A 20,499-nucleotide genomic window follows, 5' to 3' on the forward strand; every position below is an offset into this window, starting at 1 on the left:
TCTGGTTATGGCACTCATGTACTTTGGGTATTTATCAAGAGCTACAGGCAATGGTCTGTACTCGTCACGTAACATTTAGTTTTTATTGCTCACAACTTGCTGTTACATTACAGGGCTTCCTTCCAAAAATAAATAAATAAATTAATAAATAAAAGTACAGACAGCAGCCTTTCTTTTTCTCCCTGCCACATTTGCTTGGATATCTGCAGGCATAGAACATCCACAAAATCAGACCACAAGTGATATGACAAGTCAGTGCCATACCACACCGACAGCGTAACACAGCGCCCGGAACAGCTTCACATGCTGTCAAACTGTGTGTTGTGCTAACTGAACTCAAAGGGATGAGTAAGGCAGAGTCCACAGCATTTACTTGATAGCTATTGAAAGTGACACAGAATCTTGCCGACACATAGTGTCATTGTGAGGACAATGTGCAGTAATGGCAGTGATCTAAAGGATGCTGCGTGTTGTGTGACACCATCATGGCATCCGTCTTCCTGCATTCATTTCTTACTCACTATAACTGCAGCTGTTTTATCAGGTGCTCTTAGATTATATCTCACTAAATGAGATGTTTTTAATGTAACGGCTCATCCCTTGAATTATTAAATACATTAACAGTGAGATTTAATGATGTGAGATGTCAGAGAGCAGAAGATCACATCATATCTGGAGAGAAAAATAAGTTTAACAGTAAATATTTTGTGCAAAATATTCCACAGTGTTTTTATAGTCATAGTCATTCACTGGCAACACAGAGCTTTATTTCTTTATTTCTTTCACTCATAATTCCATCACTGACTCCTGTTAGACACAGGCAGATTGTCTAAAATGCAATTTCTTCCAGGTAATAATGGCCATCCATTACCTTCAGGTTCTGAGATTACAATGAGTGTAATTCTCCTCAGATGTACAATAGCTGCTGAAATTAACTGTGATCAATCAAAACTGTCCAGTCCAACATAAATCCTAAACTCACTTGTCTCCCTGACGTCTGTTTCTTGAATCTAAATAGCGTTTGATGTTGACTCATGTCGACTCTACACTCTGCATGATTAAGTTTCAGCCTCTTTGCATGATACTGACTGAGCATGAGGAGACTAAAGGAGCCCCTGATCTTCTGAGCTTCAGAAGGAATTGATTGCCGGAGTCTCCTTGAATCTCTGATATTGATTATTGCCTATGTGCCAACCTAACAAGCCGGGCCTTGATTGTGCACTTAGTGATGACAGAAAATCATTTCATATGAAGCTGGAAGGTCCTACATGTTTTATGTATGTTTTGATATGTTTCCTACATATACTTTTACCCTTGACCTCTGCAGGTGTTACGGCTGCATGTTTCATGGTGCTCCCACCTTTGGTTCCTGATGAGCTGTCAATGAGCTGCACCTGGCGTCAGTGAAGTCCTTCAGAGGGCAGATGCTTCTGCTGTGGGACTGCTGGACATGCTGCCTCTCAGCTTGTTTGTTCCTCTGACTTTGTCTTTTCTTGTCTTGATTTAGTCTTGGTTGTTTTGATATGTTTTTGTTAATAAATGCCATGGGTTTGGCTGGTTTTAAGGTGTTTTCTGTGGCTGATTTGGGTCAATGGTGGAGTGTTGTTCGCTCCAAAGGGCCACTCAACACTTAGCTAATTTAGCTAACTAACAGTAAAGGTGATGGATGAAATAACAACGTAACATAACGAATAAATAGTTGTCGTTAACTAAAAGTAAAGGTAAATAGGAATATTTAGCTGTAGTTGGTGAATGAGCTGCTGAAACATCTGGCTAAAAGTAATAAACTAAACCATTAGCTAAAAGCATGGAGACAACATATATATATATATAGGATAATATAAATAACTTCTGAAATCGATAAAAGTTGAAATACTAGTTAAATAAAAGTAATGGATAAACACTGACAGCTGCAGTAGGTATATTGTTACTAGTGCTGTGCTCACGATTTGATTCGATCACGATCTGAAAGTCCTAATGTAATGAACCATTATTGTTCTGTAAGACTCCGCCGTGACCAAAGTTCAGAGATCACATGTTATCGCTAACATCTATGGTCGCTAACAGGAGCTCATGTTGAACTTTACTGTCCAGCCGAGGCCAGAAAATCAACTACAGTCGATGATGTGTCTGTGCATCGCGATTAAAGAATATTTGGTTTTCAATTCACAGAACGTATGTGGGACCTGATGGTTGCCGTCAGTGAAGGGGTATTACTTGCTCCAGGGCTGTGGCAGTATGGCAGACTGGGAGGCAGGGCTCTCCTATGTTTCTGACTCTGAAGGTGGGCTGCGTAAATCACTGAGGCTGCAGGTAGATTTCAGGCCTGGGCTCCAATGACTCTGATCCATGCTGACAGACTGAAACTGCAGACAGGACTCTGGTGCCTCCCAGAGCAGATGTGAGTACCAGGACGGACAGACTGACAGACAGACAGATAAAGAGATAGGCAGGCAGACAGGAGCACGGCTCAGCTCTCCCCGCTGAGCAGACGGTCTCAGGCCTGGTCATATTACCTCAGCCTGAATGGAGTTTGTCTCCCAGCTGCTCAGCTGAGTCCTCACCTTGTCACTCCACTCTGCTGGGATCTATCCCTGACTGAGCCTATGCTGGGAGACATCTGTCAACACGTGTAACGCGCTCCAGGAACAAAACTAAAGCCTGTACCATGTGGGAGTTAGCTATCAGTGCCAATACACCTCAACCTGCACAGAGAAGCTGGATGGGTGATGGGAGGAAAGAGAAGTTCTTTAACTAATCTAGTCCTCCTTTAATTCACAGGAAAAACTCCTTTAAACTATAATAAATCCCATAATCAGAATCTCAGTGAAAATCCTTTGAGATATTTAATACATTATATGATTATATGTGCCTATGTTCTTAGAGGATGAACATAATTTCCATAATTTGATGCAGATTAACATAAATACATGTTGACGTGATGTACAATTAGCAGCATTATGAAGCAGCTACTGTACAGTTTTAACAGTACGTGGTCTGAAAGAGAAATGGTGCGAAATGTAGTCAAAATCCAGGACTTCAGCAATATTGATGACTCCAGTGTACACACTGTATGGACAATGAATATTCAGCAATTTGGTGAAAACGCCGTCCAGCGGAGGAAAGGGGGAGGGGGTGATTGAGTGATGGTCTCAGCGCTTTCTCTGAAACTTCTGCCTGGTTCAGTTTATTAGTTAATGCTGAGTGGTCGGTCCAAGCAAGACAGAAGGAATGCCAATGCATCTAATCAATATTTATATGATTAAAGCAGCTATTGTATCCAGCTGCGTCACCTGTTGTGCACCACGTCTCCACCCAGAGGATAAAAGTGGGAACAGTTCCTGCTCATACTCTGAGTTTAGCTGCTTATTTCCAGCATTTTAAAATCTGCTGATGAACAGAAACTCAACAGAAAGTCACAGAGAGGCAGAAATATGAATCACCAAAGTCTATATGCTTCTACATGTTCTCCATATTTACTCCCCTCAAGGTAACATCTGAATAAAACGCTGTAAGTATTTTGATTCATTCATTCATTTATTTATTCAGCAGAGTTAAGCTCGGGCTTTTCAAGGATGTAAGTGATGAAATGACTCAGCTCCGAGCTATTTTTTTTTTTCATTAAGAGTTCATAGAAAATTTTCAGACGTGTGAATTTTTTTCTGCATGTTATTCCGTGATATTGTAAAATTTATTCACTCTTATTACTATTTCATGCTCTGAATGCACAATATGTTATTCACTGGACTCCTATGGAACCAGTTCATTTAAAAACAGTAATGATTCCTGACATGCGGCGCACAGAGCAGCAACACAGACATGACATGAGAAAGCCTCTGTCTCTTTTTGAGTGTTAAACTTTGAGACATGATACCTGATATTTAGGATGTTATGTGCCACAATAAGTCATCCAGCTGCTAAATATGTTTGTGCAGACCCGAAGGCTGACTACAATCACATTTCTATTAAACAACATTTTGTCCTGTGTAATTACTTGTGACTAAAAGCAGCTGGCCACATTAAATAGTGCCATAAAAACATATTGTATTTTAAGACTGTTAATAGCTGTGTCATTCCTCTGATATGAAAGCAGCAATAAGCTCTCATTGAGAAGCTAATAAACCTCTATTGGCTGCCTTTTCTCTCCACTCAGACCACAGCATTGAGCTCCAGTGCTGCTGCCACAGACTGATGTTGATAAATGACTTTATTACTTGTTTGGATGTTGAGGGAAGATGTTTTTCTGCTGCCCAGTGCATTAGCTCTTTGTCCTTACAGAATGATGCCAGCAGACTTCACCCAAGGCAGACAGTACATTACACTGACTGGGTCCGTACAGGAGAAGAAGCACCTCCTCTATTTTTCTAGGAAATTGTCTGTCTCACAATGATGCCTCTGGGCTTTTATACAGTGCATTGTCACCTGGATTAGTCGGCTAGGTTATTTTGGGAACGAGCACTCGGCCACCTTCTGGCTGCAAGATGTCTCGATGGGTGAGGACACGGTCCCAAACAAGGTCACAGGGAGAGTGCACATGACAGCTGGTGTCCATCCTACTCAGCACGACCTGGACTCTCAGGAGCTCTGACACCGGCTCTCTGGGAAATCAGAGTCACACATACCAGGAGTTTGTCTCAGTAACAGTGATAATAAACTAAACTAAAGTAATAAGAGTAAAAAACATGCTGCAGTCTGCCTTTGTCCTTGGCAGTGGCAGCAGTGAACCAGATGGTGATGGAGGTGTAGAAATGCACCATCACTGGAAGTCCATCCTCTGCTGGGCCTTCATGGGGAGGGAGCTGATGTTCAGCTTCCACTTGAGGTCCTGGCTGATGATGGTTCCCACAGGATGATAGGTGTGGGTGGGGCTGTGTTCCTCCTGCAGTCTGTAACCATCTCCACTGTCTTCACAGCATCGTAATGCACCGATCTCACTGCAGTCCAAAGAATAGCTGTTGAGATATTCATCTTAAACCATCAAAGAAAAAATAGACACACTTAAATTGCACAGTATGCACTTGGATCTGGATCACTGATTTAAAAAAAGAATATTTTTCATGATACAAAACTGCTTTAGCGTCGCACAAAATTGGATGTTCGGTATTTGGTCTCTTTTCCACTTTTGGCTTATTACAGAGAAAACACTTTAACTTCCCCCCAGGGAGCGCTCTCTTCTCCAGCAAATCTCATGCTAATATCATCAGGCCCCCAGGTGGAGCCCAGTCTGAGTGTAAGCGAAGCTGGAATCAGACACAGGGTTTGTCACTGATGACTCAGACGGTCCCTCAAGCCCAACACAATTTGGCTCACAGGACAGCCACCATTGCTCTACCTCAGCATATTCACGCAGCGTGTGCTCAGAATATCAAACACACTATCAGCACAGGCAGGTTTGGGCAGTTCTGTATGTTCATGTGCTCTGATATCTGCCACGTATGAGCCTCTCCATCAGCAATAAATAAGAGCCAATTAGACGGCGAGCGTGGATACCCTCATGTGATGAGTGAGAGGCGGCAGCAGCAAGTCAGGGGAGCGCTATAAGTTTTTACCACAACATTTACTGTGCTATAGGGGGTGGGTGTTGCCTGGGGAGGGGATTCAATAGGCCAGTGTGTATGAATAATTCAGCCCAGCTATGGTTGTTCTTAATGTGATTCATGTTCTGTATGCCGAGAGTTCAGTCAATTAAATTTGCATTCCAAAGAGGATTTTTTTTCTCCTGCTGTCCAGATTCCTTAATGGATGATTTCTAAACTTGTTGACCCATTCACCACTGCCCTGGAGGTACGATACTCCTGAAGGGTTCATACTCATATGAGCACATTGTGTTAGACTAACAGCTAAAACAAAAGGCAGGGAAATATAACTCTACAAGCAGCTGGACACACTTGTTTTTTTGCTGTTTGTTTTTTACAGATGGATTTTTAGTGTGAGACTCAGACATTCACAGATGTGTCTGTTTGCGTATGTGTGTGTTCTTCTGGGTCTCTCTCAATCAATTTCACAGCATTAAAGACCCAGAAGCAATGAAACAAAACTAAGCTGCTCCAAAAAAGGAAATCCATTATTGTGGCCGGCCTGAATTATAGTTGACGGCCACATTAGAACAATTTATTCATGGTTACAATTGTCACATTTAGAACATCTTGTATTGTACAGTTCATATGTACAAATGTTAGTTACACCCTGCAGCATTTTTTATTTATAAATGTTGTAATTCCAAATTGGACGGTGAAATAATAAAAAACAAAATAATCATCAAACCATTAACTGTGAACAGTGACAGCAGACACAAACTGTAGCTCTGTCTCACAGCAGAACATTTCCCCTGAGACAGGTCTAACTAACAAAGACAGTAACGACAACATTTAATTCAGGTGTGCGACTGAAGCTGAGTCGGCGTTAATGAAACCGGTTACACCTGTGAATCCTGCATTCTCACCATACACCCCACAGACTGTTTCCACACCTATCTGACCACCACAAACAGACTTAAAGCTCTCTGTGTGTGTCTCACTCTGACCTTTACATTCAGTGCTGTGAGCACAAATCGTGACTTTGCCTTTGACTTTGACAGTAGAAAAAGTTGCAGGAAGCACTGCAGCGCCATCTGCTGGTTTCAGCATTCAAAAAACTAAACTAGTTCTCAGTTTTCATGAGTCATTTATTCAGCTCCTTCATTCCTGTATAAAAGGGCTGTCATTTTTTCTTTGCCCAGGCTTGAAAAATGGAAATATACTGTGAATTTTATGATCTTTAATTAGGGTCACACACTGGTTTCTATTCTTCTGTGCTGAAATTACATTTCTAATGTGCATTTTGTGATATTGTTTAACTTCTTCCTTTCACTCAACAACTCACAAACCCGTGGAAAACATATAATGGAGCTTCAGAAGTATTAAACTCAGTGAATTCTCTCTGCGTTTCACAGTGTTTTAGTGGAGGCTTTGGGAGGGTTTTCATATCTTTCTGTTCACTGTTACATCACCCCACTTTAACATCCATGGCACACTGAGGGAGGCTCTGCTGCTCCATTCATGTTCCCTCTATCCAGATAAAGCGTTCAGTCCCTGCTAACGAAAAGCCTCCCCGCAGCATAACACTCGTACCACGATGCTTGAAGATAAAGCTGGAGCAAGATGGATGCTGCAACATGCTCCCACTCAGCAGAGCGCTCTGTCTCACATCTGAAGAGTTCGTTTTTATTTCATCAAAGTCCTCTGTCTTTTTTTGGAGGCTCCAGACTTATCCTCATACTTTTTCTCCTTCAGGCCGATTACAAAGGCCACAGTTTTATCACTTGCTGAACTTATTGACGTCCCTCTGGCAAGGAACACAGTCATTTTGTATTTCTGTCATTGCTCTCCTTGGGTCGTGGTGTACTCCGTAATCAGCAGCCTTTATGTAACTTCCCTATCCCTGGGTTCTTCCACAGTTTATAGTGTCTTAATTGTGCAGTCTATCAGGCTCCTTTAGACAATAAATGCTCCTTTAAAGTAGAATTATTATAGTGTGCCTCTCAGCAGATCTACGACTTCTCACAAGCCTGTCTCTGGAATCAGTTCGGTGGATGTCACGGCACAGTCTGAGCTTTAATGACACAATGGGGCGGATCTGTTTTGTTCAAGTCCAGTCAAATGAGAGTGACATGTTGAAGGGATGTTTCACTCAAGGGCATTTGAACGCCACATTCAGTCCCTTTGAGGTGTCACTGTCGGCCGCTCATGAATTCAAACATGTTCAGGTTTTAATCTTTCATTCATGCGTAAAAAAAAAAGTGAATAAAAAATCACTGAGACGTTCAATGTCAAGTTGGGAAAACGATTGAAAGTGAAAGATCGTTCTTGACTTTGGAAACAACAACAAGCAAAAACATCTCCCCACAACCTCCACTCAGGATCTGAGTAAACACTGAAACTGCCTACTTTGCAGTCTACTGTACGTCTGAGTTGAGACTGTCAGCTGTTGTTTCCAAGGTCAAGATTTTCAAGAATGAACTTCAACACATCTTTATAAAATGAGTCTCCAGGCATCTTATTAGTTTCCCTTGCAACCCAAACACTTGCAAGTTACATTTTTGAAATAACCCTGAATTGAATTTAAGGCATTGTTCTTATAACTGGAGCTGGTGTTGCAAACCTCCCTGCATGAATTCATCAAGTGTAAAGTGTTAAAACTGGCTTTTAAATGACATTAAAGTACAGTACCGATTCACTTTGAGCTCTTATGCATAAGTGTGATTGTAAGGTGTCAAGAAAATCCTCTCTCTGCTCGATGCTGAAGGTCCAGACGAGGTTCAAACAGCCCACATCAAAGAGAAACAAAGCAAACCGCCGCAGTCATAACCGAGCTCTGACTGAAACTGGACTGTTTTTGTTCAAGTGCAGAGCTAGCCTTTGCTGACTTTATTGGCTCACTGGGCTTAATTAACTTGGAGTGGAGTGTTTACTGTCAGACAACTGGCTTCATTTTGCTTTTTGATGAATGATTGATGCCCTCAGGGGTGAAGCAGCAAACGAGTGCAAGCATAGAAAAAGAAAGTCTAATGCTCCCTCGACTAACGGGGAAAAATGATAAAGTAAACATCAGGAAACAAACATCTTTGAGAGGGATGGGATTAGGTATATCAGTATGTGTCAATAAGAATACCTGCAGGGAGTAACCTTTTAATCCTCACTCAGTGATGAGATAATATCACTGAATAAACAGGCTTCCTCCGTCGCTGTGTGTTATTGTGTTCAGCTGTTAGTCTGCTATATTCATCAGATTTCTGTAAGTAATTCAACTCAAGGTCCTCTTACTCTGTCAGAGCTTTCAGCTGCATCTTCATCAACATGTGGATCATGTGTAGAGATGTTTGTTAGTGTGAAGTTTTAGGCCTGAGAGGGGAACATGACTCTTTATATCACGAGTCGATGTTTTTTTTTGAAAGGTTAATTATGAGGAAGAGTTGTCATTGTGTATTTCACATGAGAGTCGTGGGTTGTATCTCACCACCAAACGCGAAAACTCCCAGACAGTCTGGATGTACAGGTCTGACCGTGTCTCAACAGGTCTGGGGAAAAGTGCTGACTCCACAGTTTTAATATCTTTGCTCTTCACCTACTCAGAGACGCAGTAAAAGTCCATGAGTTCCTGTAATAAATCAGCATTTTATCTGGATTATTTTCATCTCATGGCCTTATCTCAGATGGGGCGGCACCGTGTAACCTGAGCCACAGGGAGGCGTCACCACTCCGGTCTCACCCTGCAGTCATTTACCAGCAGATGGAGGAAGTGACTCATCCCGACAAGTCAAGAGAACAGTAATACGGGTGTAATGTTCTCAAAACAGTACACAGGAACTTCTTCTGAAACTGTTACACCCTCAGCTCTGACTCCAGTGTAAATAAAAGAGGTCATGAACAGCCATGAGATGAACACAGAGCCTGAAAACCTGCTCTGACACAGAGACAGACATTTTGTCCTAATGGTGGAGCAGAGGGAAATGTCAGGTGATCATTCTGAAAATCAGGATTCATCCTCAGGGGTCCATGAATATCTGTTGCAGATTTTATGGAAATTTTTCCATTAGTTTTGAAAGGTCAGGTAGTCACCGAAGTAATTAGGTATCCTCTGGGGACTGTTCATATCTGTGGCAGAAACTGGAGGGTTGGTGGCTGTACTGTATGAAAACTCCACCCCAGCTGAGCGCTGGCTGGAAGGTTTGAGTCCTGTGTCAACAGCTGTCAATCCTCGAGGAAAAACACTGAATCCCTGCCGGCTCCTGAGTCGATGCCCTGTGGCTAACCCTGCGCTCGGACATCGCTGCAGAGGAAGGCGAGAGCACCGAGTCTCCCTGAGAGGATCAATAAAGTTTCACAAGTGAATTTACAGTCCTGTCAATCTTGTGCTGTTCTGGTGGAGGATCATTTTCACTGGGAAAAGGAAAGAAATGATGAAAATGTTTTGCTTGACTGACTCTCAGTGTTTTCTAAAAATCATGAGAATAAAAGTGAAGATGATGACAAACCTGTAAGGAAACCCTGAGGCAGAGGTTTTTACTGAAGCTTTCTGAGTCCCTAATCCTAAACAAGGAATCACATCAGCCTAAGTCATGTTGTGTACATCTATGGAACACTTACCACATCAGGCAGGTGGACGACGTCCGGATCAGCTGCTCGAAATAAAGAAATGAACCAATGCTTATAGTAAGAGACCTGTGGAGAGACACGGCCTGATACTACAGGGAGACTTAATAATAAAAGAAAAATACCTTAGAAGGACAAATTCCTGCAAAATACCAACTCAACTTTATCAAGTAATAAGGCACAGGTATGAGATACTGCAGTTTTAACTGAAATTATGAGATGAAAAGTCACATTTATTAGATTATGAGTCAAAGTTTTGACTTATCATCCATAATACTGACTCAATGAGTCAAAATTTAGACTTTGAACTATTTTTTCTGTGTGTTATTTTCTTTAATAACTGATTAATTGTTCAGAAAAATATTAATAATTATCATTATTTCCTGTATCTATGTTAACTTTTGTTGTCTAAAATGTTGAGTTTACACCCAAAACTGATAAAACTACCAAATATGTACATTTGATATGTCGGTGTTAATAACTGATCAGAATTGTTGTCAATATATCTTCTTTCAGTCGAGTTATCAGTCAGTTATCTTATTATTTCAGCTCTAGAGAACCAGCTTCTGCCCGGACACCTGAGAAGTGAAGTCCCGCCTGAGTTATGAGCGGCTGTGAGGCGTTAAACCGTCTGTACAGCCTCAGTTTCCTCTTATTGATCACTGATCAGTGAGGTTTGGTTTGGATTGCGAAATGTTCCTGTCCTGTTTACGGCTCGTGACGTCGGCAGGGCGTGATGATGACGCGTGAGACAGGCGCCATACAAAAAGCGTTTCACATGACGTAGGCGAACAGTCAGCATTCTTTCTCCGCCGGGCCGGTAACGACCAAGTCTGAGCCGTCGTGTCTCTGCCGTTTTAAAACAAAACCTCACCGGGTTTAACGCGACTTTTTCAGCTCTCTTTTCTATCCCGTCTTTATATTTTTTTCTCTTGGTTTACCAAGACAACAACTACGCTGACGTCCTGTTTGTAAAGGTAAGCTGTGTCGGTGTTTTTCCGTGTCTGGCTAACGTTAGCTAACCGACCGGTTCGGTAGGAAGTTCGTTTTAGCTTGATTGCCATGTACGAAGGTGTAAAATACCAATCTGGATTTTCGAGTTTAGCGTCAGCTGAACTCGTTGACATGGAAAAAGTCGTCCCGTGGTGGTTTCATATTCAGGGAAAGCTTTCCCCGGTTTGTGGGGGGTTGTTTACAGCCTGTTAGCCGTTAGCCGTTAGCTCACCGGCGGCCTACTTAGCAAACCCCCCCCCAGATGTCGCTGTGTGGACATCCGGTGTCTGAACAAAGACCTCATAAAAATCAGCTGTTTTTCTTCTCGGTGTTCATCAGAGTCCTCTTTATATCTGGATTCACACCGGTTTCTCTGGTTTATATGAAGACATTAATACGTTTTTCAAAAGGTTTTAACGACGTTTTGTTATTTTGTAGATCTGAACATTATGAGGATTTATATATGTATATTATATAGGTGTGTGTGTGTATCGTAGGAAAAGCGTAATTATGGGTAAAAGTGTTTGTGAAATTGAAACAATTTCGTAATTATGAGGCATGGATTGAGTTATAATTCCCCAGACGTTGGATCAGGAGAAAGCCAACCAGGGCACATGTAATCCAGGTACTATGTCGAAATCTGCTTCCCCCCTCGGCCAGTGTTTCCTGTAAAGCAGCGCGTCCTCCATGTCTGAGGTTAGATTTAGGGAATATGCTCTCAGCTCGGGTACTTCTGCTCGATGTGAGGGTACGGTCAGGAGGCCTGGCTGGGTTTAGACTTGTGTTAATGAGAAGTACAAAGCGGTTTGGAAACAAACGTCGACGCTTCTCCTCCACCGCTCTGTGCTAGGCTAACCCCGTCCGTTTCACATTCACTGGTACGGACACGTGTTGGCGCTCATGTGCTCAACAATTAGGTCAAACTCAATTGAACAGACATGAAACCGAAACCTGCTATTGAAGATATTATTATCTCGGGATTGTCATGTGCCTGATAAACCTCAAATCACAGTATCTGCGGGTCTCCAAGGCCTCGATTTCAGGCTCATCAGAAACGGGCCTTGCAACAGATTCAGGTCTAAAATGTTACTTATAAATGTGTTTGTATGTGATTTTGGCAAAAAAAAAAACTGTAGAAAAGCTCCTTTACTTTTGTTCCAGGTCTCTGATTTTAGGTAAGATTCGTGTGGATGTGAAATAAATGGGTTATTGTTTAAATAGGTTAATCCATCCATCCATTTTCTGCTGCTTACCCAGGTCCAGGTCGAGTTAAATGATCGATTAATGCTCTAATAGGGAATGATACAGTTGGGAAGGAGTGACATAATGACAGTGAATTAATGCAGTTTGATAATAAATTGTAGGCCTTGCCATCACCACTAGGTTTCATTTGGTAATCTGTGCAGAAACCCTGTCAAATATTTGTCTTAATGTTACAGCCACTCGCTCTCAGCTAATTTGTCTCTGTATATCTGTCTCTACTTCCAGGTCGCTCTTTCCTGCCCCACTCCCAGACCTTTATTCTTTTCAGATATTCTTTGTCAAGCCGCCAAAGTGGAGAGTGTCGTCGCACCAGGGGGTCCTTCTCGTTTCAGGTATTAAACACAACCACACTTTGCATTTTCTTCGCTGAAAATCCTCACAAACAGCTCACAATAAAAGTTAGGCTCACGTTTTCTTATGTTAAGTTAAAACAGTTTTTTTTTTTTTCTTTCTTTTTTTTGGTATCACAGTGTAGGGGGAGGAGGTGGGGTGCACCTCAGCACTATCCCAAGACTGTCGGCAACAGGTGATTTTCTAAATTTTCCTTTCACCTTAAACACTCTTAAACTCTAAAATCCACAAGCCTGTCCACTTATTTTATGTCAGCACATCTGGAGATACTGGGTGTCTAATAAATGGCTTCTTTGCCCACACTGATAGGAAGGTGGTTTCCTGTTTTGAGGATAATCAGCTGAGTTCTTTTTAAAGCAAAAATAGTGAAACACATTGTCAGGTTCCAGCTCCTCAGATGACAGGATTCACTGCTTCTTTGTCTCTTATAAAACTAAAGTGAACGTCTTTGTTTTGGACTTTTGTTCAGACAAATCCAGACACGTGACGTCGCCTCAGGCACTGACATGTTCAGTATTTTTAAGTCCCTATTCTTAGACCAAAGGATTAATAAAATAATCAGAGGAATAGCAGCATGTAAGAGCAACGTCTTCACGTCACTGGTTCAAAAGTGTACAACATAAAACTGGCTGCATTCGTTATTGAAGCAGCTAATAATCAATTGTAACTGAGGAATTGTGGTTGTCACAGATGTGAAAACAGATCCAACCATTTAAAGCTAAACTTATTGAGGACAGTTTAATACATCTGAAGGATTGCAAAACAGCAGAGCAGATGATGGTGTCACATGCTGGAAATGTGACCACATTCTCTGAAAAACTCTTTCTCCACAGTCACTTCTGTGCAGCGACTGAAATTTGTTTGGTAATCAGAACACACAACAGTGCTGTCAGGCGTAACAGGGCCTTTTGTAACTCCGCACCGTGGATCAGGGCGAGATGCCGGAGATGTATGGTGTGTTTTCCTGATAAATGTTTCTGTATTGTAACGCTGGCTGTGTTCTGTGTTCGTTGCAGCGAGTTCCTGGGAAAACCCCAGGTTCTAGCGTTCAGAGATGGGTACCTTCTCGAAGCACTAGACGAGATGCCAACTCCTCCAACGAGAAAGGGCAAAATGACGCGATCTTCAGGAAAGTGAGAGGGTGAGTCTCCATTTTCATCCATAATTTAAATCGTAAAGTTGGACCTGAATGTAATGTTGGTAGATTAATGCCATTGCTCTTCTTTTAGCATACTTAATAAGCTGACTCCTGAGAAGTTTGACAAACTGTGCCTGGAGCTCCTCAATGTGGGTGTCGATTCAAAACTTGTCTTAAAAGGAATCATCTTGCTGGTGAGTTTCTTCTTTTGACTGTGTTCATCTTTTATTCCTGTAACCTGTTGAGACAGAAACTTCATCTTTTATGTTGTTCCTTCAGATTGTTGACAAAGCCCTTGAAGAGCCCAAGTACAGCCAGTTATACGCTCAACTATGTCTCCGCCTGGCCGAGGATGCACCAAACTTTGAAGAGCCATCAACAGAAAGTCAAGCCACTCAAAAGCAGAATACTGTAAGTTTTTAAAAAGAGGATTAACACTTCACGTGTTTCAGGTATGTTCTGTTTCTTATGTGGGTTTTGAACATGCGGTGTTTTACAGACCTTCAGAAGGCTTCTGATCTCCAAGCTTCAAGATGAGTTTGAAAACCGCCAGAAATGTTGAAAGTAAGTGAGTTTATTTGACACAGCTACAAAACACAAATTTCATCACGTCTTGTATGAGTTGTTCCTTATTTTTTTTTTTTTTTTTTTTGTTTTTTTTCCCTGTAGTCTTTGACAAAAATGACAACCCACTCACCTCTGAGGAGGAGGAGCAACGTGCGATTGCAAAGATCAAGATGCTGGGCAACATCAAATTCATCGGTGAACTTGGCAAACTCAACCTCATCCACGAATCTATCCTTCATAAGTGCATCAAAACAGTAAGTTCTGTTGAATAACATTTACACAGTTAGAGGTGATTGTCAGTTAAATCATACTGAATGTCTCTTATTTCTTTTTAAGCTTTTGGAGAAGAAGAGAGAGTCCAACTCAAGGACATGGGTGAAGATTTGGAATGCCTCTGTCAGATAATGAAAACAGTTGGACCTAAGCTTGATCATGACAAGGCTAAGGTGAGTAAATGAGGAAAACATCCCACCAACAGTTTTGTCTTAAAACCAGTTTGTTCCACTTAATAACTGATAAATTCTCCCTCCAGTCTTTGATGGATCAGTACTTTGGCCGCATGCGATCCTTAACGAACAACAAGGAGCTGCCAGCGAGGATTCGTTTCCTGCTGCAGAACATGGTGGAGCTGCGAGACAACAACTGGATGCCTCGCAAGGCTTACGTTGACAACGGACCAAAGACGATCAACAAGTTCGTCAGGATGCAGTAAAGGTTAGTCTGACTGGTTGATACTTACTGAACCGCTCGTTAAAATCAGTGCACAGATGTCGTCTGTAGTCTACACGTCGCCTTAGATTCTGGTTTGTCTTTGCAGGATTTGGGTGTTTTTATTCCTCCTCCAGCCGATGCAATGAGGAATGACTTCTTCATGGACAACTCCTCCTTCCTGCCAACGAGGATGAAGTTTGACAGGGAAACTATCGGTGGGGCTGGCTGATATGTTTGGGCAGATGCCAGGTATGTCGCAGCCTGAACGACGAGCTGACACATCAACCAGAGTCGATCCTCTCTGTCCGTGTGTCTAATGTTTGTTGTCTTGTTTTGGGAAGGGATCAGCATTGGTACAGGTCCAGGAGTCATTCAGGACCACTACTCCCCGACCATGGGCCGTCACCGCACAAACCCACTCTTCAACGGCCATATTGGAAATGGCAACGGCTCACACCAGCCTCAGTTTGAAGCAGGAAACAAACCTTTCATAAAACCAAACCAGGTACATACCATGATGTAATTATACAGGTTATTTTTAGCAGCCTGTGCAGTCATCGAGATTTATGCTCATGCTGTGAAATCTGTTTTTAAAGGGGCAGAAATCACCGGTTTTCAACCATAAACAGAATCACTCAGGGCAGATGCAGTCAAAGGACATGGCTTCACGATTCGGCAAGAAAGGGAAACTCAATGCTGATGAGGTACAACAGCTCTCATTTAAAGTTTACTTCTGGTTTCCTTGTCTTGTCTTCTTGAGTTTTTTTTTTTATGTTGCGACTGGTTCAGGCTCTAAGAAATGTGGAATAATACTGTGACATCGTGTCTTCACCCCTCCAGATCAGTCTGAGGCCAGCACAGTCCTTCATCCTGAACAAAAGACAAGTGCCAAAGCTGCAGCCTCAGATGACTATGATTCCTTCAAGTGCCCAAGGTTCCCCTCTGGGACAGGCAAGTTTTACACATGAAACGAATACATTAAACTGATTCAATACTCAGAGGTTCCAGGAAACATCAACCTCTCTTTCTTTGTGTAGTCTCCACAGCTCGGTTTGAAGACCAACCCTCCTCCCATTCAAGAAAAACCTGCCAAGTCCAATAAAAAGGCTCCTCCTACGAAGGAAGAGTTGCGTAAAATGACTGTAAGTTCCTCACAGCTCCGCTCTTCACTTCCCTCCCACACAGTATTCTGTCTGATCAGCACATTAAGTCTGACTGGTCCTCTTTAATTTCAGGAGACGCTGCTGACGGACTACCTGAACAACAAGAACGTCGACGAGCAGTGAACGCTGTGAAGGAGATGAAGCCTCCCAAGTACTTTTTGTCTGAGATGCTGAACAAGATCGTGGTTCATTCCCTCGATCGTTCAGACGAGGATAAGGAAAACGTGAGCGCCCTGATCCATGCACTCTGCACCGAGGGCCTCGTCACCGGAAAACGTGATGCAGGTCAGTGCTGTGTTAAAACAGACTGTAACATACAGACCTCAGGTTGACCAGATTATTCAGTACTACCATACCTCGCTTTTTAAAACAGGCCTTTCTGAGTGTTCTGGACCAGTGTCCCAAGATCGAGGAGGAGGTCCCCCTGGTGAAGTCTTACCTGGCTCAGTTTGCAGCGCATGTGATCGTCGCCGACCTGGTCAGCATCACAGATTTGGCCCATCAGCTGGAGAACGGTGCACATTTCCCACTCTTCCTGCTCTGCCTGCAGCAGCTGGTCAAACTGAAGGACCGTGAGTGGCTGACTGACCTGTTCCAGCAGAGCAAGGTCAACATGCAGAAGATGCTGCCTGGTACGTCCACACCCTCTCTGTCTGGACCTGAAAAGTTCAGTTTTTAACGACCTTTGTTATGAGGCGATGGATGTGTGAACGAATGTCTTTCTTTTTCTTCCTGCTGTAGAAATTGACCAGAACAAGGACAGGATGCTGGAGATCCTGGAGGGCAAAGGGCTCAGCTTTTTGTTCCCGCTGATGAAGCTGGAGAAGGAGCTGCTGAAGCAGATCAAAGTCGACCCGTCTCCACAGTCCATCTACAAGTGGATCAAGGACAACATCTCGCCTAAACTCCACACTGACAAAGGCTTCGTCAACATCCTCATGACCAGGTACAGTCGACAGTGTTTCCTGCGCGGCTGGTTAATCAAACACTAAACGATATCCTACAGTGCACTCATTGTCCTGTCGTCCTCTCCAGTTTCTTGCAGTACATCGCTTACGAGATCAACCCTGACGACGATGAAGAGCAGCTCGCAGCGCCCACTAAGGAACAGCTGGACGAGGAGAAAGCAGCTGCTGCTGTCTTTCAAACCAGTGATGCAGAAATTCCTACACGACCACATCGACCTGCAGGTCGGAGCTCTGTACGCTCTGCAGGTGCACTGCAACACCAAGGCTTTCCCCAAAGGTACGCACACCTGTAGTCCGGTACAGCAGCGTATGGCTGTTTTATTTAACAAACGTAGCTAGAGAAGCTTTCACATTTATCACTCACTCTTTTTTCTTTTTTAGGAATGCTGCTGCGTTACTTTGTGAACTTTTATGACATGGAAATAATTGAAGAAGAAGCCTTCCTCTCATGGAAAGAAGATGTCACCCAGGAGTATCCAGGGAAGGGAAAAGCATTATTTCAGGTACATTATTACATTTTATTTTAGTTTATTTGAATTACACCCCGACAGTAAACTGCAGATCTACGTGTTTTCTTGCTCAGTAATATTCTGAGATACTGTGATGTGTAAACACATCATCCGGGGCCTGATTGTTCTTTGCTTCATATATTTAGTGGTGAAGATGTTCAGAAAGACAGGCGGTCTGTAAGAAGCTGAGTAATGTGGTTTCAGTTTGAAACGTCCCACATGAGATTAGAACAGATGATTATACTGACCTACATGTAAATGTGCTCGTTATCTGAAGCTGCTCCAGAGCCCATCTGTGGTTTGAGGCTCACTCTAAAGCAGATGTTGTGTTGATGTTGCAGGTGAACCAGTGGCTGACCTGGCTGGAGACCGCAGAGGAAGAGGAGTCAGAGGATGAAGATTACTGAGGAACAGGCCAAAGCCATGTGTTATCAGGATGCAATGAATGAATTTCTTTCTTTTTTACTTTTGTAATGTTTTTGTCTCCACATGTCCTCCCCTCAGTCTCGACCCACCTCCTTCCCTCTCTTCTTGTTTATATTTTCCAACCACTGTTACAATCCACGTCACTATGAAATGCTTTGTGAGATCAAGCCAGCATCACCATCATCTTATTGTATTTATGCTTTTTCTTTCTTTCTCTCTTGTGATGTCCTACAGCAGATGTTTTATACATTTCAGTTATCTTGGGTTATGTTTTCTTTAACAGTCGGCGGTATTTTTGCAGGAAAATGAACCAGCACTAAAACCTGACCCATTTTATCACCGTTTTTACATCTGGTAGGAGTCACCAAGTGCTGCCGTAACTATTTAAACTGTTTACAAACGAGGAAAGGCTCCGACATACTGCAAAGAGCCTCTCCTCTGTGTTTTATCTGCATTTGTTAATCAGTTTTTAGATGCACTTTGCTCAACATCTTGAGTCGTTGCAATAGTAAAACACTTTCCTTGATTTATAATGGTTTTCCTGTGCTGGTGAAATCAGACCATTTTGTCTCAAATCAAAATCTTAATCTGGGTTTGATTCTGCAACAATAATGGCCTATTTTATTTGCACAATGTGATTTTGAGTTACCCACCTTTACTTAAATGAATCGAGAACTTTTTTATGTATGAAACCTTTGTGCTGTTAGGAATGAATCTGTGTGGCCTTGGCTTTTTTTAATTTATCGATTTAATATGGATATACCTCTAACGTATCTCGGACTATACTTGAATGTCTCGGGTTTCAACAGTGAGACAGCCAAAGCTTAGTTTCCTGTGCTAGATGTTCACCACCATGTTTGTCAGGTTTTTAAATGGTCTTTTTATCTTCATCAAGAAATTACAGAGAATGTACTGTATGTGTACACTTTAACCTACCTTTGGAGTCACTGTCATTTTACCAGTGTACAACTACAGATCAACCTTGAATAAAGTTTAACAGTTCAATTCTTTGTCCTGAAGATTTTTAACGGCGGCATCACAACCACTGCAGCAGCAGCTTTACAGCTCATTAGTTTCAGAAAGCTGCTGCCTGCAAACTGCTCGTGTTAAATTTCCTTTGTAAAGGCCGATGACAACAATTATTATTTGCAAACTGAAATGAATACATGTATTAATGTCATGGTCATGTTTGATGTAAATGATGAGGATTCGTGTCTCACCATGATTCAGGCTGCTGCTAAAGTCCAGCTTATTCACAGTGACACTTCACCAAAGCTGATGCTAAACAGTGATGATGCTGCGAACACAATCACTATAAGCTGTCAGTCTGAGAATGACACAGGAGCAGGATCTTACACAACTCTGTTCTTTTTTTATTTGACATTTTGTTGAAGCATCTTCCCATTTCGCAGTCAGTGTCTTCTCTGACTGAGATAGAAAATAGATGTTTACACCTTTTAGTTCACCTCAAATCACCTGATCTACCTTTAACAAAACAGCATCTGTGAAAAGACGTTTCCACTAAGACGTGAGAAATAAAACACTGAGCCAAAATAACTACACTCTTCTAGACTAACTCATTATATGGACAGAAATCCCTGCTCTTCGTAGGAAATAAAAACGCAGACGTGGAGAGTTTTACATGAGACAAGTCTGTGGGGAAGATTTAATCGCTGTCGTCATCGTCGTTGTTGGAGCCTTCGGGTTCAGAGCCGTTGTCAGAGCGGCGCGGGGAGCCCTCGTTGTCCGATCCCGCCTCAGATCCCCTGTCCGATCCTCGGTCTGACGGCGCGGCAGGCGAACCGGGCCGGGACTCCTCGTCCGATCCCGACCGACTCCTCTTGCTCTCGTTGTCCGACTGCTCCGAGTCGGACTGCCGCTGCACCCTCCTCTTCTTCACCGGACGGTCGCTGCCGGAGTCGTCATCCTCGGATCCCACGGAGCGCCGGGGGCTGCCGGCCTCGCTGCCCGAGCGGTTCCTCCCTCCGTCCGAGTCGCTGTCGGACGCGATGCGCTTCCTGTGGCCGCCCTCGTCATCAGACCCTGAACCACTGTCTCTCTGGTGTCTGTGTAGGAGAAGGAGCACCAAATTATTTTCCTGCTGATTCACTAATGTTTGCAGCAGTTTAAACTCTGACTCGGAGGACTTCTCACCTGTCTTCAGCTATTTTCAGTCCATCCTCATCTGAAGACGACTCAGAGGAGGAGATGATGGCCTTGGACTTGATCTTTCCTTTGAGAGACGGTGGCAGACGCTCAGGCTGGGGCTAAAATGATGAG

The 20,499-nt window shown here is 42.8% G+C and overlaps 1 protein-coding gene, 1 long non-coding RNA gene and 1 pseudogene across 23 annotated transcripts in view; 2 read left to right on the plus strand and 1 right to left on the minus strand.

The window, feature by feature from the left end:
* eif4g2a (eukaryotic translation initiation factor 4, gamma 2a) overlaps nucleotides 1-20,499 on the plus strand; it is a 73,221-nt gene that overhangs the window by 28,190 nt on the left and 24,532 nt on the right. For 2 of the 22 annotated variants that reach the window (XM_051073533.1, XM_051073547.1), the window contains exons 1-2: nucleotides 10,961-11,107; nucleotides 12,612-12,718. The exons of 8 other annotated variants lie outside the window; for them this stretch is intronic. The gene's annotated coding sequence lies outside the window, so the exon portion shown is untranslated. Of the gene's footprint in view, nucleotides 1-10,960; nucleotides 11,108-12,611; nucleotides 12,719-12,856; nucleotides 12,913-13,753; nucleotides 13,879-13,966; nucleotides 14,070-14,154; nucleotides 14,287-20,499 lie in introns of those variants that run through there. 12 more of the 22 variants (XM_051073532.1, XM_051073537.1, XM_051073568.1 and 9 more) reach the window with 10 other exon arrangements.
* On the plus strand, nucleotides 14,552-19,224 carry LOC108873921 (eukaryotic translation initiation factor 4 gamma 2-like; annotated as a pseudogene).
* On the minus strand, nucleotides 19,586-20,496 carry LOC108873922 (uncharacterized). Its single transcript, XR_001959583.2, has 2 exons — nucleotides 20,374-20,496; nucleotides 19,586-20,285 (listed from the first exon to the last, which is right to left on the minus strand). It is a non-coding gene; the product is annotated as an uncharacterized LOC108873922 (long non-coding RNA).

Source organism: Lates calcarifer, linkage group LG2, assembly GCF_001640805.2.
Source record: "Lates calcarifer isolate ASB-BC8 linkage group LG2, TLL_Latcal_v3, whole genome shotgun sequence".
NCBI classification, from domain to species: Eukaryota; Metazoa; Chordata; class Actinopteri; family Centropomidae; genus Lates; species Lates calcarifer.